The sequence below is a fragment of the Periplaneta americana genome, chromosome 10, assembly GCF_040183065.1.
Source record: "Periplaneta americana isolate PAMFEO1 chromosome 10, P.americana_PAMFEO1_priV1, whole genome shotgun sequence".
NCBI classification, from domain to species: domain Eukaryota; kingdom Metazoa; phylum Arthropoda; class Insecta; order Blattodea; family Blattidae; genus Periplaneta; species Periplaneta americana.
In genome coordinates this window covers 75,183,470-75,208,936 of record NC_091126.1, presented here as the reverse complement: position 1 = coordinate 75,208,936, position 25,467 = coordinate 75,183,470, and the positions used below count along the sequence as shown (strand labels likewise).

The following is a 25,467-nucleotide window of genomic DNA, read 5'->3' as shown; positions in this document are numbered from 1 at the left end:
ACATGGGTCAGGAGTCCTAACTGCGCGAAATGAGCACACAGATAGTGTGATTGTCTCTGCAAAGTATGGCAGACAAATATACGCAAGGAAATCCTTTCATCTCTCCCTTAGAAGAGTAAATAATTTTACTAAAGTAACTAAGCTAAAGTAATAATTACATTAAACAATATAAAGAGCAGTAATTCATATTACATTTTAACACACCATAATAATAATAACAATAATAATAATAATAATAATAATAATAACAACAATTACTGACGTGTAACAAACGCAATTGTTTCGAAAGGTATGACATTTTAGGTTCTCTTTTCATGATCTTCAAGAATCATCACTATCATCATCATCATCATCATTATCATCAAAATGAAGGTCTGGTATTAGCAGACGTTTTACGTCCAACAAAAACGTCTGAAAGTCAGAAACTTCAAAATATTACGCGAAAATCATAACGTTGTTACTTTTTAATTTTCTTTAAAATGAAATTCAGTGCTCAGAATGCATATCTTATATTACTGCGTAACATTATCTGCCACCTAATACGTAAATCTTTATAAGACATGATAACTGATAAAGAATCTCCATTCACTTAAGTCGGAATGTAGTACATCCTGCATCTAGCGCCCGCATCCTAACGCCCGAAGGAAAACACAGTTATTCAGCAGCTACTCAATCCGTCTGTGAGTCACTCGAAGTAGTATTAAAGTAAACCAAACGAACTTTCCCCGACATATATGTACAGGAAATTAGGAGTAAAATATAGCATATGTATAAAAAGATTCGAAAGCAAAGTGCTCCAAACAGTACGTAAATTTTCGAAGCACATTATCACATTCAATAAAGGCTATTCTAGACCGAATGCAATCAAGGTAATGGAAGTAAGTAGCAATGATGAAATACTGACAGAGAAAAAATAAGTCGAAAAAATGACAAACACATTCTCATTACCATTTTAAGTGTTTCTTAGTAATACAGTAGCTATTTCATTACGTAAGTACTTATGCCTATGCTTATAATCCATTTCCTTTAATTATGACTTAAAAGGCATATACAGGGTTGTTTCCCATCTCTGATAACAAATTTGAATGACGTCATGTGCCTCACGAGTCACGCGACAGCTGAAATGTGGCGCGAGGTGACAGGCCAATAGTGAGTGATCTCATAGTGTGCACAGCGACTCTCAGCAGAAATTCCCAAGAAAATCGAGCATTTTTGGGAGGGGTATATTACGACCCTTTCCAATGCCAAATATAGTTAAGTGAAATTAAAAAAGCCTGCAATAACGAGGTTTAGTTATTTCAAAGAAAGGCATCTTCTGTGTACTTAATAAGATAGGTAAAATTCGAATGGAATTAATTTGTATCATCTCGTGGGGAGCGGCGACTTGTGACGGAGGCTGGATTTGCTTCCTTTTTCCAATCTGGAATTAATCCCACCCGAGCTTTGCCAGATTTATTAGGTACACGCAAGATGCCTTTCTTAGAAATAACGAAACCACGTGTTTTGCAGGCTCCTATGATTTTCACGTAACTGTACTTGGCATCGGAAAGAATTATGTACCCCTCCCAAAAAGGCTTGATATTCTTGGGCATTGCTACTGTGATACACCGTGCACTCTGATTATGAAATCACTCACTACTGGTCTGTCACCTCTCGCCGCAATTCAGCTGTCTTTTGGTGTGATTCCTGACTCACATGATGTCATTCAAATTCGTTATCAGAGATCGGAAACAACCCTGTACATAGGACTATAAATGAAATCATTCACTTTATGCCTCTACCTCATAATCATACTAGGGAACGGATTTCTAGTTCCGTACCTATTTTGTTTGCTACGTCCTAGTCGTAAGCAATTCTGATATCTCTACGTTTCATGTAGACAGGATTAAAATTCTATAGGATCTAAAACGCCTAAATGAACCATAAACTCCTATGAATGCCTAAAACCCATGTTTGTGTCTGAAAAGTGTCTTTTTAATATTCTGTGTATATTTAAAATAAAAATGTCGGTACTGTAATTCCAAAAATGCTCAAAAACTACAAAAATGCTATTTAAAATGTAAAAGAAAAAAATATATATCTTACAGACAAATATAGATCTCGCAAGTTCGTCCCATATAATTCATAGAAGAGGATGGAAGAAGATTTTACCTAATTTCCTGGAATCGATGTTCGTTTAGAAAAGTTCATACTAGCGTAAAGAGGTGGTAGGTTGTTCAGATTAGGCGAGACCTTACACATTAGTTTTCGCGTCAATGCACCACCGTTATGCGAAATAAAACTGACCAATCAGCACTCAGTCCCTTTCACGGATATAATTTGAGTCTTCACTTCAGGAGCACTGATTGTCGGCATCAGTTCTCTGTACATAAATTCCATCTAAGATTAAATATTTACTAAAATTAAATTTATTAATTATTAATTTTATGTAAACTCCTAACAGTTCTAAATCTGATTTTATAAGGTTCTAAATCTCTCCTCTTTCTGCACCTAGAGATTCGTTCCCTAATCATAACAAGTTCCGATCCGTTTTCTGTATTGCACACAAGGATATTTTAACTTTAATGTTATATAAAGCATGAGAAAATATTGTGATGCAACAATCATATCAATTTCGAGATTATCAAACTGTATGTGATACAGAAAAATTGATTTTAGACATGTCATCTTTATGTATATGAGGCATGTAGTTGCAAAATCAGATACATCACTTGTTTTCGAAAATGAGTTAATGTTATATCTTCATATGATTCTACAACTGCTATAGCACTGTTATGCTCCAAAGCCAGATACATTACATGGGTTTGTATGTTGAAAGAATAGTATTGGCTGCAAATCCTTGGTCCCTTGCAAACTTTTTCCTTCATACTGAAAAATTATGTTTTAGTGATGTATCTAATTTTGCAACTAAACGCCTCATATGACAATTACATTCCAGTAGCTAAACGAATTCTGTTTAGATTCAGTATTCACAAGTCAATACATTCTGGAAATAATGCAGTAGGCCTACATGAATCCCAACAATTTATTTAACAATTAATAATTTTAGTAACAAAATGGTGATTTATTACGCAAAATTCGCTCTAACAATTTTTTTGTGTTTGCTATATAAGAAAGCCCCCAGTAAATGAAACGGTATAGACATGTTTAAGGAAACGTTTGTCAGATAAATCACTAACGCAATCATATGTCTAATCTAGCACTTTTACAGAAAACAAATTTAGAGTTTTAAGACATTTCTATACAATTGCTTTGTAAGATTTGCGTAACCATAGCTGCTACAAAAGTGAAACACAATAATTGATATTTCACATTTCTGTAATAAATTACACTACGTAAGATCATAACAGTTCATTATGTTGGCAATAATTAGCAGGCGCGTAGCGCGAGTGAATTATCTATCCATAGAGACCAGAACTCGCGTGATAATTCTACATCCATTCAATTGTAGCGTTTACACTTTAAATTCAAAACATATCTCCTAAACAGTAGTTCATAATTATAAAATTATTTTAATTACTCTGAGCACATGCACTGTATTCTACACTTAATATAATTACGAACATTAAATCCAGAAATGGATATAGAGTGTTAGTTGGAGGACCTGAGGGAAAAATACCTTTGGGGAGGCCGAGACGTAGATGGGTTAATATTAAAACGGATTTGGAGGAGGTGGGATATGATGATGGGGACTGGATTAATCTTACTCAGTATAAGGACCGATGGCGGGCTTATGTGAGGGCGGAAGCCATGTGTAAGTAACATGCATTATTATTTCATTAAGAAATCATTAAGACCATAGAACGTTAACAAAAATTACTCTCAGGCTCCTAATAGTTGTAGTTTCACGCTGCATGTTTCTGTTTGTAAGTAACATGCATTATTATTTCATTAAGAAATCATTAAGACCATAGAATGAAAACAAAAATTACTCTCAGGCTCCTAATAGGTGTAGTTTCACGCTGCATGTTTCTGAAGATGCCCAACTCCAATACCTGGATGACTCAATGTGATCTGCTTTTTATACGCCAGTGCCGTGCCGCCCATCTATAAAGAGTGCGAAACAAGTAACATTCGTTAAACCGAACACTAGCACAGTCCGCAAGAGGGGACAGCTTTGCATACTGCCTACTATGCTGAATTGAATTGAAAGAGAAGTGGGAGGAGAAATTTTAAAGTTACGCAAAATGCGTCCTTGCAAAAGGTTTGGGGCTGAAAGAAACTGAATATGTGAACTCCAAGCCTGTTGACCACTTGTCTCAATCCGGGTTACGCTGCTCTACTGAAGGAGCTCTAGAAAATTTTGAAGGGGCAAGCCGAAAAATGTACGTAACCTCTTAGGTACCACATACGCGAGGGGACGGAAATGTGATCAAAGCGATCACGGGACAGGACGAGGAAGAAATGGCTGGTGTATGTCTGCACATTGAAAGGAACTTTGTCATTTCGCAGTGCAGGTGGAGTCGAGAAGACTCGTTTATTTGCTGTTCGGATGGCAAGGAGTAAGCTTGCACCTTGAAAGGAGCTTTGCCATTTCGCAGTTCAAGTGAAGTCGAGAAGACTCAGTCGTCTGTTTTTCGATGACAAGGCAGGTGAAGGCCGTCAGAAGAGACGCCGCGAATTCTAAATCTACAAATTGAAAGGTTCTCGTCATTTCGCAACGCGACTAGACGAGTGACCTCACCCATTTAACAGGTATTTTATAGATTCTAAATTAGGGCATTTACTTTACTAAAGATAATTACATTTTTAGTCCTATAGAATATATCTGTTATGGTAACAATTAATATTAGAGGAGAAAAATTTGCTCCGGCGCCGGGGATCGAACGCGGGTCCTTGGTTCTACGTACCAAGCGCTCTCACCATTATTGTATTGTATTGTATTAATTGTTACCATAACAGATATATTCTGTAGGACCAAAAAAAAATAATCTTTAGTAAATTCTTCTACAACAGTGTATATTTCTGTACAGATTACTGTGCACATTACTGTGGAATTCCGGCCATCAAGTCACTCAACTGAGTGCGCTCCTTGTATAATGGCAGTTAACTTAACAAAATGTCAACATACTTGCCAAACTTGGAATCAGGCCACAAAGGGAAAAACACTGGAGGAGGGGAGTTCGATCCAGTGCTGTGGATTGGACTTCGGCGTAGCTCAATGATGAGAGCGCTTGGTACGTAGAACCAAGGACCCGGATTCGATCCCCGGCGCCGGAGCCAATTTTTCTCCTCTAATATTAATTAGGGCATTTACGTCGTTTTGTTAGAAAATGGGGAAATTTATGGAGAAGGGTATATAGGTCCGTGGCCCACTTCTCTTAGGGCTCATCCCGACATTTGTCTTAACGCCTTAGGGAAACCACGGAGATACCTTTGGCAGGATGAGTTGTCTCACTATAAGAGACTAGCCAATTGGCTTTTAGGTAGGGGGATGATTGGATTATGACTTGAGTCTTGTTGAAGCGTCTCAAAATAGAGACCAGTCAATTGGCTTTATGGTGACTTAATTAGGATGATATAGGAGAGAGGGCATAGATATGAAATGATTATTAAATTTAGAGTAATTACCGGGGTCATGGGTATGATGTGAGTGCAGGTCCGTGGCCCATTTCTTTTAGGGCTCATCCCAACATGTCTTAGCGCCTTAGGAAATCCACGGAAAAATCTTAGAAAGGATGAGTTACTATGTAAGGCATTCTTTAGAAATGTATCACGTCGTCCTTTCCTACCTGGTTAAGCAGGACTAATGCGAAGCCCCGCCCCAGCTCAGCCTCAGATCAGTAGCCAATTCTGGCTGGCTGGTTTACGAGGGCTGTACGCAGAACAGGTCCGTGCACTTGGGAACGCTTTTGCCCAGTGTGAGCACTATATATCTAACAGGTAGTCTGGGTGGCATTTGTGAATCCGACGCTGACATATGGGCCATCCTGCCTCAGTCCCTAATATAGCCAGGTCCTGTTTCGCGGACGAGTAGCTTAATAAGCCCCAGGGAGCCCAAAGCATTTCCTACATCAGCACCGGAAACCCGTACTACCTCAAAGACTTCACCCCAGCCTATTTTTACTATTGCAGATGATAGATGAAGTGAGGGGGAGATGTAGTGTTTTGGTGAAATGAGAGAGGGAAACGGGAGTGTCCTGAGGAAACCCCTTTCCAACGTCTTTGTCTACCACAAATTCCACTACGGCATGGCCGGGGATTAAACCAGGGCCGCCTGCATGTAAAACCAGCGCTTGAGCCACAGACGCGGCACGGCGAACACTTATGCTTCTATATAGTGCTATGTCTAGGAGGTATGGGTTGTCATACAGTAACTAGCCCTCCTACACAAAACAGGTATTGGTTTGTTTAGTTTAGGATGTTTCTTAATGGTTTGTTCCCTTCACTTGTGGCAGGGAAGATGATTCACTAATGACTAAACAAACCCTGTCTCTTTTCCTTGTAGAAGTAAACAAAAGGGAAGGGGAAGAAAACGACATGGTAACTACACAAATAACGATAATCCATCGACTGTATATTGATTTTTAAAAATTGGAGTAAACATGGTTATTGAAAAAAACACGGAATTATAGATACAGAATTAAAAGTGTAACCAATATTGTCAATATAGTAAGGTAATAAAAGACCTCTACTTTACAGTATAATAAAATGTGTCGTAAATCATAGCCTCATAGCCATTACTTCAAAGGCCTATTCTTTTAAAAAGTGTAATACAGGATACTTCATTTGTTTGCAGTGACAAAAGATTGTTATTCAAGTGTATGCCATCGTATAACCAAAACTATAATTTTATAATTTCATTTCAGTATTATGCATTTTCCACTCGTCATTTGATAACAAAAATTAGTGAAATAGTATATCTCCTTTGTATCTATGATAATAACTTATTAAGTATGTTGTTTTTACATTTAGAAAAGTTAATTTCTAATCATTGTTCTTCAATGTAACGTGAGTCACAAAAACCCTGGGTTAAAAATATTACCATAAAAATAATATTCAGAACACATGTGATTTTAATTTACTTCTTATATTAAAATACAGTAAATTTTAGTACAACATTTTAATGTTATGTTTGCCTTAGTGTCATAATACCCTTCTCAAATTTTGTAATGATAGTCACAGATTAATTTTAGAAAAGAATTCCTTTTCTTTTTATTGAGGAGTAGTATGTCTTAGCACTCCAGTTATATTTCAGTCTACAGTATTGCACATATTTAGTTATTTGTCTCTTTACTGGTTGCATTCAGGTAGAATAAATATATATGATATGGCGGGAATGACAGCAGCAGACAGACAAAAGAAGAGGAGACAAAAACAAAACAAGAAGGAAAGTATGAGATATTCAAACGAAAGCACCAGTTAGAAGCAAAGAAAAGTGAATAACCCATGAAAAGGGGTAGAATATGTTAATTGGTCATAATTGGAAGACATTTACAGTATGAATTATCCAGAAGTGAAATTATATTTTATTTTTATTTGCTGTCTCAGTTTTTTATGTAATATAGGTCACAAATAGTCTAATACAGGGGTTCTCAACCTTTTGAAGATTGTGAGCACCACCAACTATTATATTAAGTGCGCGAGCACCATGGAATCGAATAGGTTTAATGGACTTACATGAATAAATAAATAAAATAAATACACAAATAAATACATTTTAAAACATTTACATGGATAACGATACCCTTGAATTTGAATGTTACTCAGAATTTCAGTCATATCCAAGGAGAGGTCACTTGTAGCTATACGTAAATAGTCCTGCAGATGTGAATTAGTTAATCGCGATCGTGCTTTGTTCTTGAGGTATGTCATAAGTGAGAAAGTTTTTTTCACCTAGGTAGTTTGTCCCGAACATACTGGTAGCCAGATATTTAAGAGAAAAACTCCACAGTATTTGGAGCCTTTCTGTGTCTCCTGTTTGCCAAAAGCTATGAATTTCTTCTTTTAAAACAAATATTTTTGGGCTAAGGAGGATTGGAGATTTATCAATTGAAGCTCCAGAGGAGTCATATTATTCTCGCGAGCACTTTTTTACTCGCATGACGAAAGCACCAAATTTAATTAAAAGAGCACCAGGTTGAAAATGCCTGGTCTAATGAGTCGTATACAAAAAATATATATTCAGTTAATTTTGAAATTGATTTATTTTATGTTATGTGGTATGTATTATTGCCTTAAATCTTTTTCCTTTCATTATAAATCTATGTATGTTGGAAATATTTTTGTAACGTGAGTTGCACATAATAATGTTATGTTTTCAATATAAAAGACAGCAAAATAAATGGCCATTTTGATTTAACAGTATTTAGTGTCATTTCCTAAGACATGCATATAAGCTATTTTTTATATATTTAATGTTTCTATTATCCATTAAATTCCTAATTTTAATTAGTCAAACTTAACATGAGTCACATGAAATCAACCTGATAGTCTAGAAATTTTAAACTGATCTGATAGAAATTTCAAAAGAATGGAATGACATAACCAACTTCAGTTCACATCATAGTTCCAAATTGTTCAATAAGAGTTTTATAATCAGTGATTTAGAAGTTAGTAAGATCATGTGTTGAAAATAAAAGTTGAAGAAATGTCGTACGCAGGAAGACCTTTGCGTATCAGGTAACGAACTTGGTTTTTTTTCCCACAAAACTTGAAAATAAAAACTGCGCGAAATGTACATTCTATGCTCGATAATTTAAACACACAGCATCACAGCGTCTTCAAGCGCATAGTAATTAATTTACGCCGCTATAAAATTCTGTAAAGTATCAGTTTGTCTACGTAACGTAAAATACATGTAATTTACGTAAAATATGTATCATGTAATTTATGCAGCCAACCCTGATCATGACACATTACCCCTTAATGCAATACAAGAACGCAATATCAGCAACACATTGGTGTCACTTATGAGGTTTCAACTAGTCTTCGGACTGTTGACTGAACAATACGACTCAGTCCCTAAAGGAAACTGGTAACTACCCATTTCTTTGCCATGAATCTTAACCAGGCCCGCTGATTTTTCAGCCAGAAGCCAGAAAGTTACTACAAATGCCACGGAGGACAATTGCAACATGTAACTTCATAAATACACTAGTATGTACAGTAGTATGGTAGCAACAATAATAAATATATATCACAGTTTTGTGAAATTTAACCGGAAATGATAGTTCACAGATCGTAGAGCTAACACACTTAAGCCGATATAACGGAAATCAAAAAGAAAACAAAAAAAATACAGTATATTACTCAAAAGAAAGCAAAAACACAAAACACTAGCATTTTATGGGAGATAACTAGTCATCGACAGCAACAGTATCAGACGGTATAAGGGCCTTTGTGATGTTTGGCCGTGTGTTCTTAACGCTCCAACCACAGATTGGCTACAATTGGAGACTATGAACTGAGCTTCCGACACTTCATGACACATGTCAGTGGGGGGAGAGTTGCAACGTGGAGCGCTCTCACGCACCTAACCTCGTGATGGGATCCGTTCTGCCTCCACGCCACCTTCCTGTGTTGAAGGTATAGGCCTATAGAAAAACATTTCACGTACACAATGAGTCTAAAAATTGTAGCATAACGCTTCCTTGTCCCACCAATAACATCGCTTTCTCAACTGCTAAAGATTCGGTTTTCTGCGCCGGAGATCCGCGTTCAGAAACTGAAAATTACAAATAAAATTTGTAGTGAATAAAGACTGTTCAGACTAGTACTCGGTTTTCTGCGCCGGAGATCCGCGTTCAGAAACTGAAAATTACAAATAAAATTTGTAGTGAATAAAGACTGTTCAGACTAGTACTTTCAGACAACTCCAGTTTTCCCTACCGCCTTTCCAGAAATGATTCACCATTATTTATTTATCACCGACACATGCGGAAGTGCATGGTTGTGTGTCAGCACTGAAATATATATATATATATTCCGGCATATAGTTTAATCACTGAAGTGAAAGTTCATTTCAGATAGCTTCTGCAATGATATTTTTATGAACCATCCCTTTCAAGGCAAGAAATCATAATAAAATTACGGAGACTGCAGTTTTATTGAAATCTCAAAAGCTTTTACTAATCACTTCATAGTATCTATCAATGAGATAGCCTATTTTTTTTTATTTTAGTAGGTTATTTTACGACGCTTCATCAACATCTTAGGTTATTTAGCGTCTGAATGAGATGAAGGTGATAATGTCGGTGAAATGAGTCCGGGGTCCAGCCCGAAAGTTACCGAAGATTTGCTCATATTGGATTGAGGGGAAAACCCCGGAAAAAACCTCAACCAGGTAACTTGCCCCGACCGGGAATCGAACCCGGGCCACCTGGTTTCTCGGCCAGACGCGCTAACCGTTACTCCTCAGGTGTGGACATTTTGCTAAATATTGCCTTGGAATTAGTAACAAATCACGGAAGGATGAACTATGTAGTAGAAGTATAATGAATGTAACTTGGCACAAGCGGCAGCTCCTCTGTAGTCTGTATTACAATATATACAAGTGATATTTATTTTACAGTTCTTTCAGTTACAATCTCCTCTTTTAGGCATATGCCTCCGATTCTCAAATTGCTAAACATTTTAAAGCGAGTTTTACTCTTATTGCACTTCTATCGGCAAACTGAGAAATTCATACACAGGATTTGTATAAAATTAGGTCACTATTCACTTTATATCTGGTGGTCTTCATACATATAACCTTTCAGGATGACGGACATTCATATCAGAGAATTTCCTGTTCCTGAAACAGTTATTAGTATATGTTTTTATTTAAACTTCGCTGTGCTTCTACGTTTTGAATATGAAAGCGAAAGGAAGAGACAAAGTGAAGTGGAAAATTCAATAAATGCTAGTAATATTAACTTTATTTTTAAATCTCCTAAGCAGTAGCAACAGTAGTAAAAGTAGTACCATTTAACGATGATTTCAACTGCATAGATTATTGACCGCCAAAATTCTACGTGTGGGCGAGAAATGGTCGACAATAACTTTGCTTAGAGTACCCTATTAAGGACACGTATCTTTTGTGTGCCGTAAAACTATGACATGGGACTCAGAGCTTTCTTTTCCTCCCGCAGAAAACAATGTTAAAATTTTATCGTTTTCAAAATCCAACGGGTTTGAACCCGCGAATTTCGGAAGCAATGGCTAGCACGGTAATTACTAAACCACCGAGAACTCTCTTAAAAGTCTCAATATTCACTCCGCAACAAAGCTTATACGTAGTTATACCACAGTCTAGTATATAGTCACGAAGCTTGAGTTGTGAGGATGCTAGGAACAATAGACTGTGCACGTACTATTTCGCATTGTCTGTAATGAGGCGATAGTAGCGATCCTAGTGGTTAGCAAATATCTATGGATGCATATTTACTACGTATTGAGCTTCGTGACTGTACTGTGGTTATACTATCTGGAAATTGTACGAATGCGAAGGGCTCACAGGGTAACCGCACTAAAATTTAAGACAGCAGCAGCGCCATTTAGCTAATTTGTCTCTGAACTTAATATTTTCGAAGACAGAACCTATACTCTTTTTTTGGGGAAGGAGGGATTAGCTCATGATTAAGTATAAAACAAAGAAGGAAAGTGTTAGAAACAATTTCGAGTAAACATTTTTATGCCGCTAATACTTTAACTTCAGACCTTCAATCAATGGATTTTTATTTTTTGAGTAAAATTTGGAATTTCATATTCTCAATTCCGACACAATTTGAGATGCAAATGTATAAAAAAAATCCGTTGAATGATTTATGGAAGAATGCCTATACGTCCGAAGGGACAAACAAGGCGGAAAGACGTATAGAATGCATGAAAAAGCGACTTGACCAGTATGGGAGAAACTGGAAAAGCATACTTGTGTCTGAAGTTTAATTACGATCTGAAGCAACATATTTTTGTGATACCTAGCTACTGATGTTAAGAAATTCAAACGTACAGTTCTATTTTATGATCCAAATTAAAAATTTAACATTCACATACACATCTTATAGGGATCATTATTTTTAACCTTCCCGCACTTAATGTCACGCAGTCAAGTGATCGAATTTTCAAGAATCTGACCATGCTGGTGCTCACTCGATAAGTTATTTTCAGAGTGCATTGCTGTACAAGATTCTTGCAATGTTACTATATTTTATTGTTACTATATTTTATTGTGTTGTACCGTAAGTAATAAAATAATTTTATTGAACTCGATAAGAATATAACAGCCTACTATTATAGTGCTACTGTTCGAATCTCAAGGCCACATTCCGTATGTAATACTACAAAGAATTCAACATCATCGTCAGATTTTATGTCGTTTTTACGATACAATATGCAAAGGGGGGGGGGGGGAATTAAAGTCATAAACATCATACACAACTACGGACTATACGTTTCATGTGTTTTGCAAAAATTCAGTCCGCCATCATGTTACTCTAATATAGCCATTGTTTTTAGACAGACATGTCTAAAACTAGATAAATTAACTCTAGGCAATTGTATTAAAATATACTATTATACGGTATCGTGCGAAAAGTAAACTAGTGCGAAAATTATTCTTAACACTGACTTTCAACTATATGCACCGATTGTCAGTTGTTTCCCAACAGAATGATGTCACACGCCAGCAATCACAACCGACCAAAAAAGCGGATCAAAAAATGACAGACCTACTTACTTACTTACTGGCTTTTAAGGAACCCGGATGTTCATTGCCGCCCTCACATAAGCCCGCCATAGGTCCGTATCCTGAGCAAGATCAATCCAGTCTCTATCATCATATCCCACCTCCCTCAAATCCATTTTAATATTATCTTCCCATCTACGTCTCGGCCTCCCCAAAGGTCTTTTTCCCTCCGGCCTCCCAACTAGCACCTACTTTTTAAAAAGACTGTTTTTGTTAAGAAACGTGTACAAATTAAGTAAATTGCTACACTATCTATTTCTATACAGAACTACATTAAAAATTAAGAATTAAATTTAATCATAAAACATTGCGGAGCTCCCAGGTTTGAACAGGGAAACTCTCGATCTGCAGTAGAATGCTCTACCATTGAGTTTTACCACCGTCTGCATTTCGTGTGGCAAAGTTTCACTGTTAAAATGACTGTGAACACAGCAGTGGTGAAGTCAGCAGAATTCCCTATACCAGCTAAGACGAAGGGCTGTCGAAATAGGTCTATAGTGTACGACACACACGTCAAAATGGTTTTATTTTGTTCGCATGTTTCCTAAACTAGATCTGCGATCTCGTTTTGCAAACATCCCTATTCACAAAATAAAATTCTATGTATAACACTTGTATCGTAAATGTCTAGTGCAGTTTATTTTCTTGAACTACTAGTTATAAGATATGCAAAAATTAAACCATACGTTGTGTACCTAAATAAAAAGTAAAACTTTTGTCCTTATATTTCATATACAGTCCCTATCGACTAGTCTACCATAAATTTTAATTAATTGTACAATATAACACATTCTGGCTACTAATTTTGAAATTTCATAGTATGTTTAATACTTTCCGACCTCTTACATCCCAACTTTCCTTACTTGGCTCTATTTCATAATGGATGGCGCTAAGTTCAATTCGAAAATACATTAGTTTAGATATTTTTAAGATTTAAAAATCTTGTCTATTAAAGTTTTCAAATAGGAGCAATAACTATGTACACTTTTGACACTGAAATTTGTCACTGTTTAGAGACTAAGTCCCACCTCGGAATAGCTCGGAATCAATGTGTACGCCGTGTTTACACGCGTGCATTTTACATAGAGAGATTCGAAGCTCGGTCTTTAGAACGAGAATAGAGAGCTCTGTCGATATGACATAAAGGCTTCAGTCGACCTGGTTGGCGAGTTGGTATAGCGCTGGCCTTCTATGCCCAAGGTGCGGGTTCGATCCGGGGCCAGGTCGATGGCATTTAAGTGTGCTTAAATGGGACAGACTCATGTCAGTAGATTTACTGGCATGTAAAAGAACTCCTGCGGGACAAAATTCCGGCACATCCTCTGCAGTTTCGAGCGTCGTTAAATAAAAAACATAACAAAGACCTCATAGGAAATATCTCATTTGTTGACACACATACGTCACTGCTACGACTTGACTTCATCCTCGAACCTCGATGCTTATATTTCACCCTGTGAACCGCGCCTTAACCCGAACTACACTTACAAGTTAGACAAATTCACGCTACAGGAAAGTGACCATTTTCCGTGTCAAAGGATGTAATATTAACATTTTAGAGAAATGTCTTCTTACGTTCTTTACCGTAATAAGTAAGGTTACTTCAATTTCTAAAAGCATTCCGACTATATATGTTTAAGCTGTTTTCTTTGTTCGAAGAAGTTTTCGATTGCATGTATAAGGCAAGTAATAATTTCTGACAAAATTGCTATCAGGAATACAATATTTTATTTACACTTTATCCATGTATCCAGTCTGCTCTCAAAAAAGTTGAAAGTTAGAATCTATAGAACAGTTATATTACCGGTTGTTCTGCATTGTTGTGAAGCTTGGAGTTTCACTTTGAGAGAGCAACAGAGGTTAAGGGTGCTCGAGAATAAGGCGCTTAGGAATTTTTTTTTGGACTAAGAGAGATGAAGTTACAGGAGAATGGAGAAAGTTACACAACGCAGAAATGCACGCATTGTAATCATCTAATATAATTAGGAACATTAAATCCAGACGTTTGAGATGTGCAGAGCACGTAGCTCGTATAGGTGAATCCAGAAATGCATATAGAGTGTTAGCTGGAAGACCTGAAGGAAAAGACCTTTGGGGATGCCGGTTGTAGATGGGAGAACAATATTAAAATGGATTTGATGGAGGTGGGATATGATGGTAGGGACTGGATTAATCTTGTTTAGGATAGGAACCTATGGCGGGTCAGGAGCAAGCCATGTATAGTGAGAGGGGAGGGGAAAAGGGACAGGAAGCATGTAGGAAACTACTTTTTCGGTAAGAATGTTACTGACAACCTGCATTTCCGAGAAAATCTCGAAATCGAAATTTTCCAGCGTCACTTATAACTTCGTATAATGACAAAGTACAAAGTGAAGTACTTGAGTAGATTTAATGCCGGGAATCGAACTCTTGGTCTCCCAATTTTTAGTAGCTTCGATCCAACATATAAGCGAAGAAACACTTAGCCTTAACTACTTAAGTACAAATAAAAAGAAACAATAAAGAATTATTTCAGCATTCTCCGAGTGGTTATCTACTCTAATACAAACTTACTATGTATACACATACATATGCCCATGTACATTCGTTCAAAAACTGCTTGAAGTGAAAGTCTTTTAATACTCCACAAGTGGAATGATTACACAGTGACACTGGAATCTGATCAAAAATACAAAGATCAACAAAAAATTAAATGACACAATGTTTTGAATTTTAATTTTTCATCGAAGATTAAGGAGCGTCGAAAGTCATTCTGGGGATGAATGAATGGTCATAACAATTTTAAGTTTACCAAAATATCTAGAACCATTCTTCTTCCCAGAATAAATCAATTTCATACAACAAAGTAAAAGCAACCACATATATCTCCCCGAGAAACAAAGGAAAAAAACCGTGGGTGTATTATAAACAAATTAAAATACTGTCACTTCCAAGTGTAAAGCACTAGCGCAAAATCATGATTCATCGTCATACTAAGTCTGCCTGCTTTAAGCAAATGCGTCGTATCAGATAAGTTGAGTTTCGTGAAAATCGACGCATTTATTCTTAGTTATTATTGAAGAACTACGTCACGGTCAAGATCCAAACAAAATTACGCACTAATTATGAAGTAGAACGAAGGATTTTCAAAAATATTTGTTAAACCGTAACCACAAACAATTTTATGTTGGCTATTCAAGGTAAAATCAAAACAGAACACTGAAACTAGGATATTGCGTAGGAACGATTTAAAAACGTTACATAGACACAAAAGTTTAGATGATGTGTTAAAATATACAGTCCATTTGCTCCTCACGTCTTGTAACTGAAAATGTTTAACGTTTAATTTCGCATAAACTTGAGAAAATTAATTAGCCTACAAACAAGACACCTGGAAGTGACATACCAATACTTCAAGTAATAAACTAATTTATATATCCAAACAACCCGTCAAATCACAATGTCACACCTACTACTTTTTCATAAATATTTTTTTAAGTTTTATACGCAAATTTAACATGAAAATAGTACATATAGACATATATTTTAAAATTTTAATAATGAAATTATGACAACACGGTGGAAGTCCGAAACTGTTACGTTTAAAATAAATATATAGTTTAACTTTATAAGCTCGCAGCGTAGAAAACAACGAAATTGTAGCTTCTAAGCTTATCGTGTACATAAAAAGGAGACAACATCCATATAAAACCTACAGGTACGACTCAAGACAGTTCATTATGTACTGTATATTCTGTAAGGAAATGTAATTTCCGTCCCACTACATCACGTATCCACTCTGGCCTTAATTTCCATAGAGTTCGTATGTCTGGTGACTACAATATGGTTCAAAACTAAGGACATGGCTATGGAATATGGAATCCTAAATAATCAAACTTGTGTTGCAGCCTCTTACATGAAGGATTCTGAGGCCGTGTATCAAAGCTACATTTTTAGCTGAAGTGAACTAGATTGTTGACTAAATGGCCGGATGTGACGTCAGAAGTTATGATCCAAAGATACATAGTGCATAGCAATCAAGTCCGTAGTAGCTAGTAAACGAAAATGCTTGCTTGATTGTTGACTTGTTCACTCAACAAACATGGCTACCTCATCAGCAATTGGGGTTATGAAATCTGAAAATGCTTTGGAAGTGAAATAATGTAAATATAATGTAGAATAAGACGTTAACTTTGAACACTGGCATGTTGGTACCTTCTGTACAATGTTTTAAACATTATTGTAATATATTAAGTCCTTATCTTTTCCACATAATTCGTAATGAAACTGCATTAGGACACTGCCTTCTTAATTTAATGCTGCACCGTGATGCCATGGTTTTTAGAAAAATAATCTATGAATAAGGCCATGTTTCAAGCATACATGTCCAAAGCTCCCTAGTGTGTAGTTTACAAGTCAACTAGTTGCTAGTCACTAATGTGTAGTATGGACTTGAGCTTTAAGACACGGCCTGAGTACACACTGCAAGATGGCCGAATGGTCCACTGAGTGGCACCTACAGCATATTTTGGGAAACATAATGTGTAATTAACAATCTAATCTATGTAATCTAATATTTAGTTATTCATAAACATAATATTTAATGCCATTTTCATTAATTTGTTTAAATTTATTGGTACTTCATGTATTTGTTTATTAATTTTAATTGCATGCAATTTGGTATATAGGAGATCCGTGCACGATACTGTATGCAAACTGTCAATTCACACATAATGTTGAACCTGGAATAAATCTTTCTATAGTAAAGAAAATGAAAATCGTCTGAACTGCTTTTGAAGTATATAAATAATATAATCTTTCAAAAAGCAGTTACAATAGTGTCACTTTTAAAAACCCTGAGGGCATTATACATTTCTTTTGCATAGTAACTCAAGAAACCAATCTTGCTCAGCACGAAAATTTGACATTGCGAAATATCCAACAAATACATATGAGCACAGAATGAACACTAAAAGCAATATTGTAATAACTGTATGCTGAACGTTTTGAGGTTATGTTAGAACGTCCTGAATGGTTTATGAAACACGCCAAAACATGCTTTTAGTGAAAGAAATGAAGATTGGAATTCCCATGTATTTCAAATATTTCCTGTAATCAGTACAAAATGCATGAATGGTCAGAGTAGTTCCCTCCTGTTTCTTAGAAATTAATTTTAAACTTGCCAGTTTACAATCATAGGAGGTAGGTTCTGATCCTCGTATATTCTGTGAAAACTGAATGAAGCTGAAAAATGTGCAGAAAACAGACCTTCAAAGTGTCATGAACACACTCCTGTCGACCAATATATAAGGTCATGTTCAATATTCAGTTCTAAATTCCAATGGCTCAACACAAACATTTACATACAAAGCAGGTTATCAAACCTCATTATCACACCACTACGCATTAACTAATTTCATCCTTTCCAAAGTGGCAATGGCTATAACACAAAAATAATAAGAATAAGTGTAATAATTATATCACTACACCACAAAAGTAATGAAAAAGGTACTGTTTGTTATTCGTAAAATCGATTTATACTTGCTACAGCAGTGAAGAGGTCAAGGTTTCAGGTTTCCTGTTCTACGTACCTTGAACTGAAATGCACAGCCCTTTGCTCGATCACAGAACAAAAATGCGTTGTTCTACCCCATGTGTCTGGAGCATCAAAATGCCTTGTAGTAGAGCTGCCGCTCCCTCCCGCCCTTCGTGCGCAACTGAGGTAACGTCCCCTCATATATTGATTTTCCTGAAGCGGGACATGGACATGGCGAGCGACCCTGTTCGCTCGAATAAATGAATACAAGAGTAAGAAGTGTAAAAATTACCACGGATTTATTCACGGACCATCCACAATCCGACAGTTACTGTGTCCATTTGTCAGTGGTAATTACAAATAACTATCTCTGCGACATTGTTGACGAAAGTTATAGTCATTGCTTCGCACGTTGCTCTATAGCCAATATTTTGTCATGGAGTCCCGGCTGTAGGCGATGGCGAGTGTGTCGCACCACCTGATTTACCACGAACACCACAATCATCGAACTATTAGTGGTAACGGCTTTCCTATCAGTGAATGTGCTTCAGATGAGGTGGGACATCGTTAAAATTTCCGAGTCTGTCTAAGGAAATATTCTATACAATTCCAAATTTTATTTACGGCTAACACGCACAGTTCTTTAAGGTTTAAGCGTCGGCCCGGATTCGTGCTGATGGAATGTCTGAGTTCCTCTACTACAGCAAGTGAAGTCCAAAATATGGGCTTCAGGTAAATCAGCTAAGGGTATGAAAAATCCTCGATGACAGTTTTTAACTACATAGATAAACATTAAATAATTGTATAGTGTATATAGCACACATCGACGCAGTAAGTTAGCGCCACTTACGTCACCTCTTCCCGCATAAGCTGAGACACTTTTATGGCGAAGCATGTGTGACCGGACAATATCTCGTCATTACAACGCAATGGTTCGACACAGTATTACGCAAAAGATTGTTCTAGTGGAAACTTATTTGCGAAATAAATACTCTGTAAAATGTATTAAAAATTGGGTTCATATGTTTCGTCGCAAATATCCGGTATCTCGCACCCTAAAATTATAAATGTAAGTCTCTGTAATTACACTAACCAGAAACAAGGGTGTATTTTGTTGGGGAGACTAAGTTGTTTCAGGCCCTGAATAATGCAATTTATAACTGAGGCGTTCTCTGGATCAAGAACTACAATATCTTGGATTAGTGACACAGAGCATCAAACATTTTAAATAAGAAACAACAACTTTGTGCAGAACGACATTCAAATGTTTCCAGAGAGCACTGTTTGTTGGAGGGAAATAATATTTTGTCAGGAGGAAGATATGTTATTAAGGATTCTAAATTTATTCTGGAAACTAAAAAAACGACGTAACGCACGTTAAGTTGTTATTCAAGGACACGCCTGAACTGAAGTAAAAGCTAATGTAGCAGATTATCGAGATATTCCCGCCTTATCCATCATTCTCCAAGTTCATTATAGTCGCGCCACTATTATGAAGAAGAGTTCTCAGACACAAGCAAGTGTGCCATATCAGGGGCAATATGCTCTGAACACAGATGAAAAAATAAACGCAGTTCTAATTATATTAAAATGTTAATGTTCTCTAGATCACAATGTGTGAACCTGCACCTTCCACTGTAGTAGAGCTAAGAGTGCAATTATGAGAGAACGTGCAGGGAAATTGTGTTCTAAATGAGGAACACATACCTTATGCACCTTATATCTTTAATTACAACATTCTGGACATACCCCAAGACTCGTAGTACTCGGATCAAATTGTTCATTCCAACACATTTAATATAGAAAAATGTAAACAATTTCTAATTCACAAAGGACAAAAGTATAAAATAACAATAGACACAGCCATGTGTTACAATGATTTTTCTGACATACTTCCAACATTGCTCCATTATCGCCGTATCATATCGATGACTCTAAACTGCCTTCATATATTAAAAGGATCGTTATACAACTAACCTTCCCACACATAAGAAGATATTCCTCGAACATAGTTCATGTGCTGTCATTTGAGAATATTATTCAATAATGTCAACAGAAAACAATACTGGGACGTAAGATAATCATTTATTATCATTAGATATAATTTTACACAACCTGAAGTTTGTTCACAGCCGTGGAGTAATGGTTAGCATGTCTGAAAGCGAAAGGAGCAGACTCGAATTCAAATCCGGGTTGGGTCAAATTATCTGGTTCAGGTTTTTGTAGGGTTTTCCCTCAACCCATTCAGCAAATGCTGGGTAACTTTCGACGCTGGGCCCTGGATTCATTTCGCTGGCACTGACTCTTTCATTTATTCAGACGCTAGATAATCTTCGAAATTAATAAAGCATCGTAAAATAAACCAATTAAAAAGTGTTTATGATTTCTTTCCTTCCCTTCTACCTCCAAAATTCCTACCTTAAGCACACTAAATAAATGTATACTACAGTTTTCCCCCCAAAAAGAAAATACTTACTTACTTACTTACAAATGGCTTTTAAGGAACCCGAAGGTTCATTGCCGCCCTCACATAAGCCCGCCAGCGGTCCCTATCCTGTGCAAGATTAATCCAGTCTCTATCATCATACACCACCTCCCTCAAATCCATTTTAATATTATCCTCCCATCTACGTCTCGGCCCCCCTAAAGGTCTTTTTCCCTCCGGTCTCCCAACTAACACTCTATATGCATTTCTGGATTCGCCCATACGTGCTACATGCCCTGCCCATCTCAAACGTCTCGATTTTATGTTCCTAATTATGTCAGGTGAAGAATACATTGCGTGCAGTTCTGTGTTGTGTAACTTTCTCCATTCTCCTGTAACTTCATCCCGCTTAGCCCCAAATATTTTCCTTAGCACCTTATTCTCAAACACCCTGAACCTATGTTCCTCTCTCAGAGTGAGAGTCCAAGTTTCACAACCATACAGAAGAACCGGTAATATAACTGTTTTATAAATTCTAACTTTCAGATTTTTGGACAGCAGACTGGATGATAAGAGCTTCTCAACCGAATAATAACACGCATTTCCCATATTTATTCTGCGTTTAATTTCCTCCCGAGTGTCATTTATATTTGTTACTGTTGCTCCAAGATATTTGAATTTTTCCACCTCTTCGAAGGATAAATCTCCAATTTTTATATTTCCATTTCGTACAATATTCTGGTCACGAGACATAATCATATACTTTGTCTTTTCGGGATTTACTTCCAAACCGATCGCTCTACTTGCTTCAAGTAAAATTTCCGTGTTTTCCCTAATCGTTTGTGTATTTTCTCCTAACATATTCACGTCATCCGCATAGACAAGAAGCTGATGTAACCCGTTCAATTCCAAACCCTGCCTGTTATCCTGAACTTTCCTAATGGCATATTCTAGAGCGAAGTTAAAAAGTAAAGGTGATAGTGCATCTCCCTGCTTTAGCCCGCAGTGAATTGGAAAAGCATCAGATAGAAACTGACCTATACGGACTCTGCTGTATGTTTCACTGAGACACATTTTAATTAATCGAACTAGTTTCTTGGGAATACCAAATTCAATAAGAATATCATATAATACTTCCCTCTTAACCGAGTCATAAGCCTTTTTGAAATCTATGAATAACTGATGTACTGTACCCTTATACTCCCATTTTTTCTCCATTATCTGTCGAATACAAAAAATCTGATCAATAGTCGATCTATTACGCCGAAAACCGCACTGATGATCCCCAATAATTTCATCTACGTACGGAGTTAATCTTCTCAAAAGAATATTGGACAAAATTTTGTACGACGTCAACAAAAGTGATATTCCTCGAAAGTTACCACAGTTGGTTTTGTCCCCCTTTTTAAAAATAGGTACAATTATGGACTCCTTCCATTGTTCTGGTACAATTTCCTTTTCCCAAATAGCAAGTACAAGTTTATAAATTTCGCTATATAATGCACTCCCACCCTCTTGTATTAATTCTGCTGGAATTTGATCGATACCTGGAGACTTGTACTTTTTCAGATTTTCTATCGCAATTTCGACTTCTGAAAGCGTGGGTTCGGGTATAAATGGCTCAGCAGTTTGTATTTCAATTTCGTCCCGATCATTTCTATTTGCCCTATGTACATTTAGTAGTTGCGCAAAATAGTTTTTCCATCTGTTTAGGATTGATGGAGAGTCTGCAAGCAAGTCACCATTCTCATCCTTGATCACGTTTACCCTTGGCTGATATCCGTTCTTAAATTCCTTTATACCCTTATATAAATCTCGAATGTTTTTATTCTTACTATTTGTTTCTACCTCATTCAGTTTTTCCTTCAAGTAACCTCTCTTTTTAATCCTAAGTGTACGACTTGCTTCCCGTCTTTCATTGAAATAATTATCTCTCTTCTCCTCAACTGGATCCTGTAAGAATTTCAATTTTGCCTGATAATGTTATGGATTTCTAGTTAGTCTGGTACAGATCCAGAAACAAATTTTGGGCTTACTGAGCATGCGCAGTATGTAATAAATGGAACTGGGAGAATTAAGGTGCCCAAATTTTGTTTCTGGATCTGTACAATGACTTGGTAACAACAGACAATATTTTTTAATTAATACAGAATAGCATCGCGGTTATAGTGTTGGATTGACATCTCTACTGCTACCAATGCCGACTGTAACGTAGGAGCCTAAACCTCTCGCTACTCTGTGGGCCTCCATGGTCTGTAATGAAGACAAATTTATACGGTTTGCCAAAATTTTCAGAGTGGTCCCGAAATCCACAAAGTCTCCTGTCGAATTGAGTAACGGGTCTCTTCCAAGTGTGAAAGACGGTTAGAGCATGGTAGCGGCCACATCATCTCATTCTTGAGCCGAGGTCATAAAAGCATGGAGCTCGACTTCGATGCCTCCAATGAAATTCATGGCGTGCGAAGGGGTACATACACAGTACAGCTCCAATTCTGTATAAAATCCTTCACAGAAAGAGTCCACCTCTTTTGGTTCACCATGGTTGCAGCGATGCAGGCGCACTAGGAAAAGACCAATAATCACGATAGCACCACAGTCTAGTATATACAGTCACGAAGCTTGAGTTTTGAGAGTAACAGGAACAATAGACTGTGCCGGTACTATTTCGCATTGTCTGAAATGAGGCGATAGTAGTGATCCTAGCTGTTAGCAACTATCTATGGATGCATGTTTACTAAGTATTGAGCTTCGTGACTGTACTAGACTGTGATAGTACTGCAAGCAAGTGCCGGTACGCAGTGTTATATAATGCAACATTTCGATAATGTTGAAAAGCAACCTCGTATGTGAAAAAAACAACACAATAAGATTTCACTTGATTCCCAATAAAGAAATTTTCCCGAAACGTCTGCAAACAAATCAAGGCATGGATACAAACTTCACAAGAAGAGATTCTAATACACTTTTATGTCAGAAATTTGGTCGTTACCAAGATATTAAAATGTTTCTTCGCTCTCCTGTAATTTTTTTTTTATATCGGAATATACGAGATTGCTGTTCAACACCATCGATCTCCTTTAATACTAGACATAAATTACATCTACATATATCAAACATACAGCGTTTCTTTTTCTTTCATGAACTGTAATATTTTTAGGACAGAGAGTTCCTAACAAACTTACCCGTATAGCTTTACACTGCTCTTAAAGAAAAATTAATAGTATTTTACAAACGGTTCTGATAAGATTTCACATAAGGTTCCTTTATTCAGAAGATACCCTTTCGATTTCATATGTAATTTATTCCAGCTTGTCTTCAGAGTTTCCGTGGAAATTTTAGCCCAGCAGGCAGCGAAATTATAAATCACGTGGGAGGACTAAATTTGTACTAATTTCTTCCGATATTTTTTAAGTTTTCGCCATTTTTAATTCAACGAATAACTTGCAGTTTTTATTGCATGTTTAAGGACATTCGCTTGACAGACATCTCTTACCTCCTGTGATATGTTCGGTGCCAGTGACTGAATTTAACTGGCATCATCATTGTTTATTAAGCCACAGTACGCTTAAAATCATTCACAGAATTGGAGTCGTACTGCGTTTAAAAAAAAGGTGTTTTCCAGCGGAAAAAAAACACATGTTCAGGAGTTCTTTGACAAGAATTGTACAGCCCACTTGTACCTGACTGATTTTAATATGGTCCTTTGTTTATGCAAGGATTAAGACCCTTAGCCTAACGCAAATAATGTAGAAAATGCCGAGACTGAATCCTGCTAACGTACGTGATAAGTCAACAGTTGTACGACATATGGGAAAAGTTTACAGGATTTTAGTAATTTCGCTACATTTACTTAAATTTCGGGTTATACTTCTCCCAATTTGATTCCTTAGAATAATCTCATTCGACGCTAGAATGAAGAGGGTACAAATTTTCAATGCCATGTGAGAAGTAATCTAATGGTTAGAATTTTAAAAAAATAAACTATCTCACTCAATGATATCCTAAGATTCTTCAACACATTCCACGTGCGTTCAATTCGTACTCGGTTAGAATGTTATCTTCACGCATTAAACGATTTCTTGACTTCTTTCTCAGCTGCTTACTGTTTGCCGATAAATTTAAAGTTTCTGCCGTCAACATCAAATGCTTAGAACAAAGAACGCAGATATTGATTATCTGGCCTACTGTCAAGTAATTTTCAAGTACAATGCCTTACTTTGTATAGGCACAAAATGCACGTTTCGCACGGCGGTCACTTTATGATTGTTTTCCGAAAGGGGAAGAGAAGATAAACAGGTTTAATATTGTTTCCTCAATAATAGGTACCTAGAATAAAATGAATTGAAAATACCAGTAACATATGATTCAGTTTACGATGATGATTGGAGATATGGATTTGAAAATAATGGCGTCGTCGTGACTTTAAATTGCATGACGTACCTTCCAAGCTTCACGAAACCCCATCAATTGTTAAAGGAGTTAACCGGGGCGGTAGCACACACCACCGACACAAACCACGGCCATGGGTAGAGCCTTAGTTCAGTCGGTTGACTGATCCTCAAAAACGTAAACAAGTTTCGATCCGAGGCACATCTTGTGATAAACATATTTGACTTGAACTATTATTAGGTTCCATGATCTATGCCCCAAACTCTTTCCTGATATCCTGATGCCATAATTGATTAGGAAAACATGGACACTTGAAGATGTTGTCCTCTTCATGGGCATTAATTAATGCGAGAAACATATTATAATTATTACTAGCAATTCAATTATTTCAAGGAAATTTCAGTTCAACTCCCCTATCATTGTTAAAACACATGTAAGTAGTAAATTAACCCATTAATGCCCGTAATTCCCTGT

At 36.7% G+C, this 25,467-nt stretch overlaps 1 protein-coding gene across 5 annotated transcripts in view; it reads right to left on the bottom strand.

The window, feature by feature from the left end:
* The window catches only part of dop (microtubule-associated serine/threonine (MAST) protein kinase dop), a 263,178-nt gene that overhangs the window by 197,112 nt on the left and 40,599 nt on the right, over positions 1-25,467 (bottom strand). Inside the window, exon 1 of one of the 5 annotated variants that reach the window (XM_069837719.1) lies at positions 18,235-18,353. The exons of the other annotated variants lie outside the window; for them this stretch is intronic. The gene's annotated coding sequence lies outside the window, so the exon portion shown is untranslated. Of the gene's footprint in view, positions 1-18,234; positions 18,354-25,467 lie in introns of those variants that run through there. 5 annotated transcript variants of the gene reach the window in all.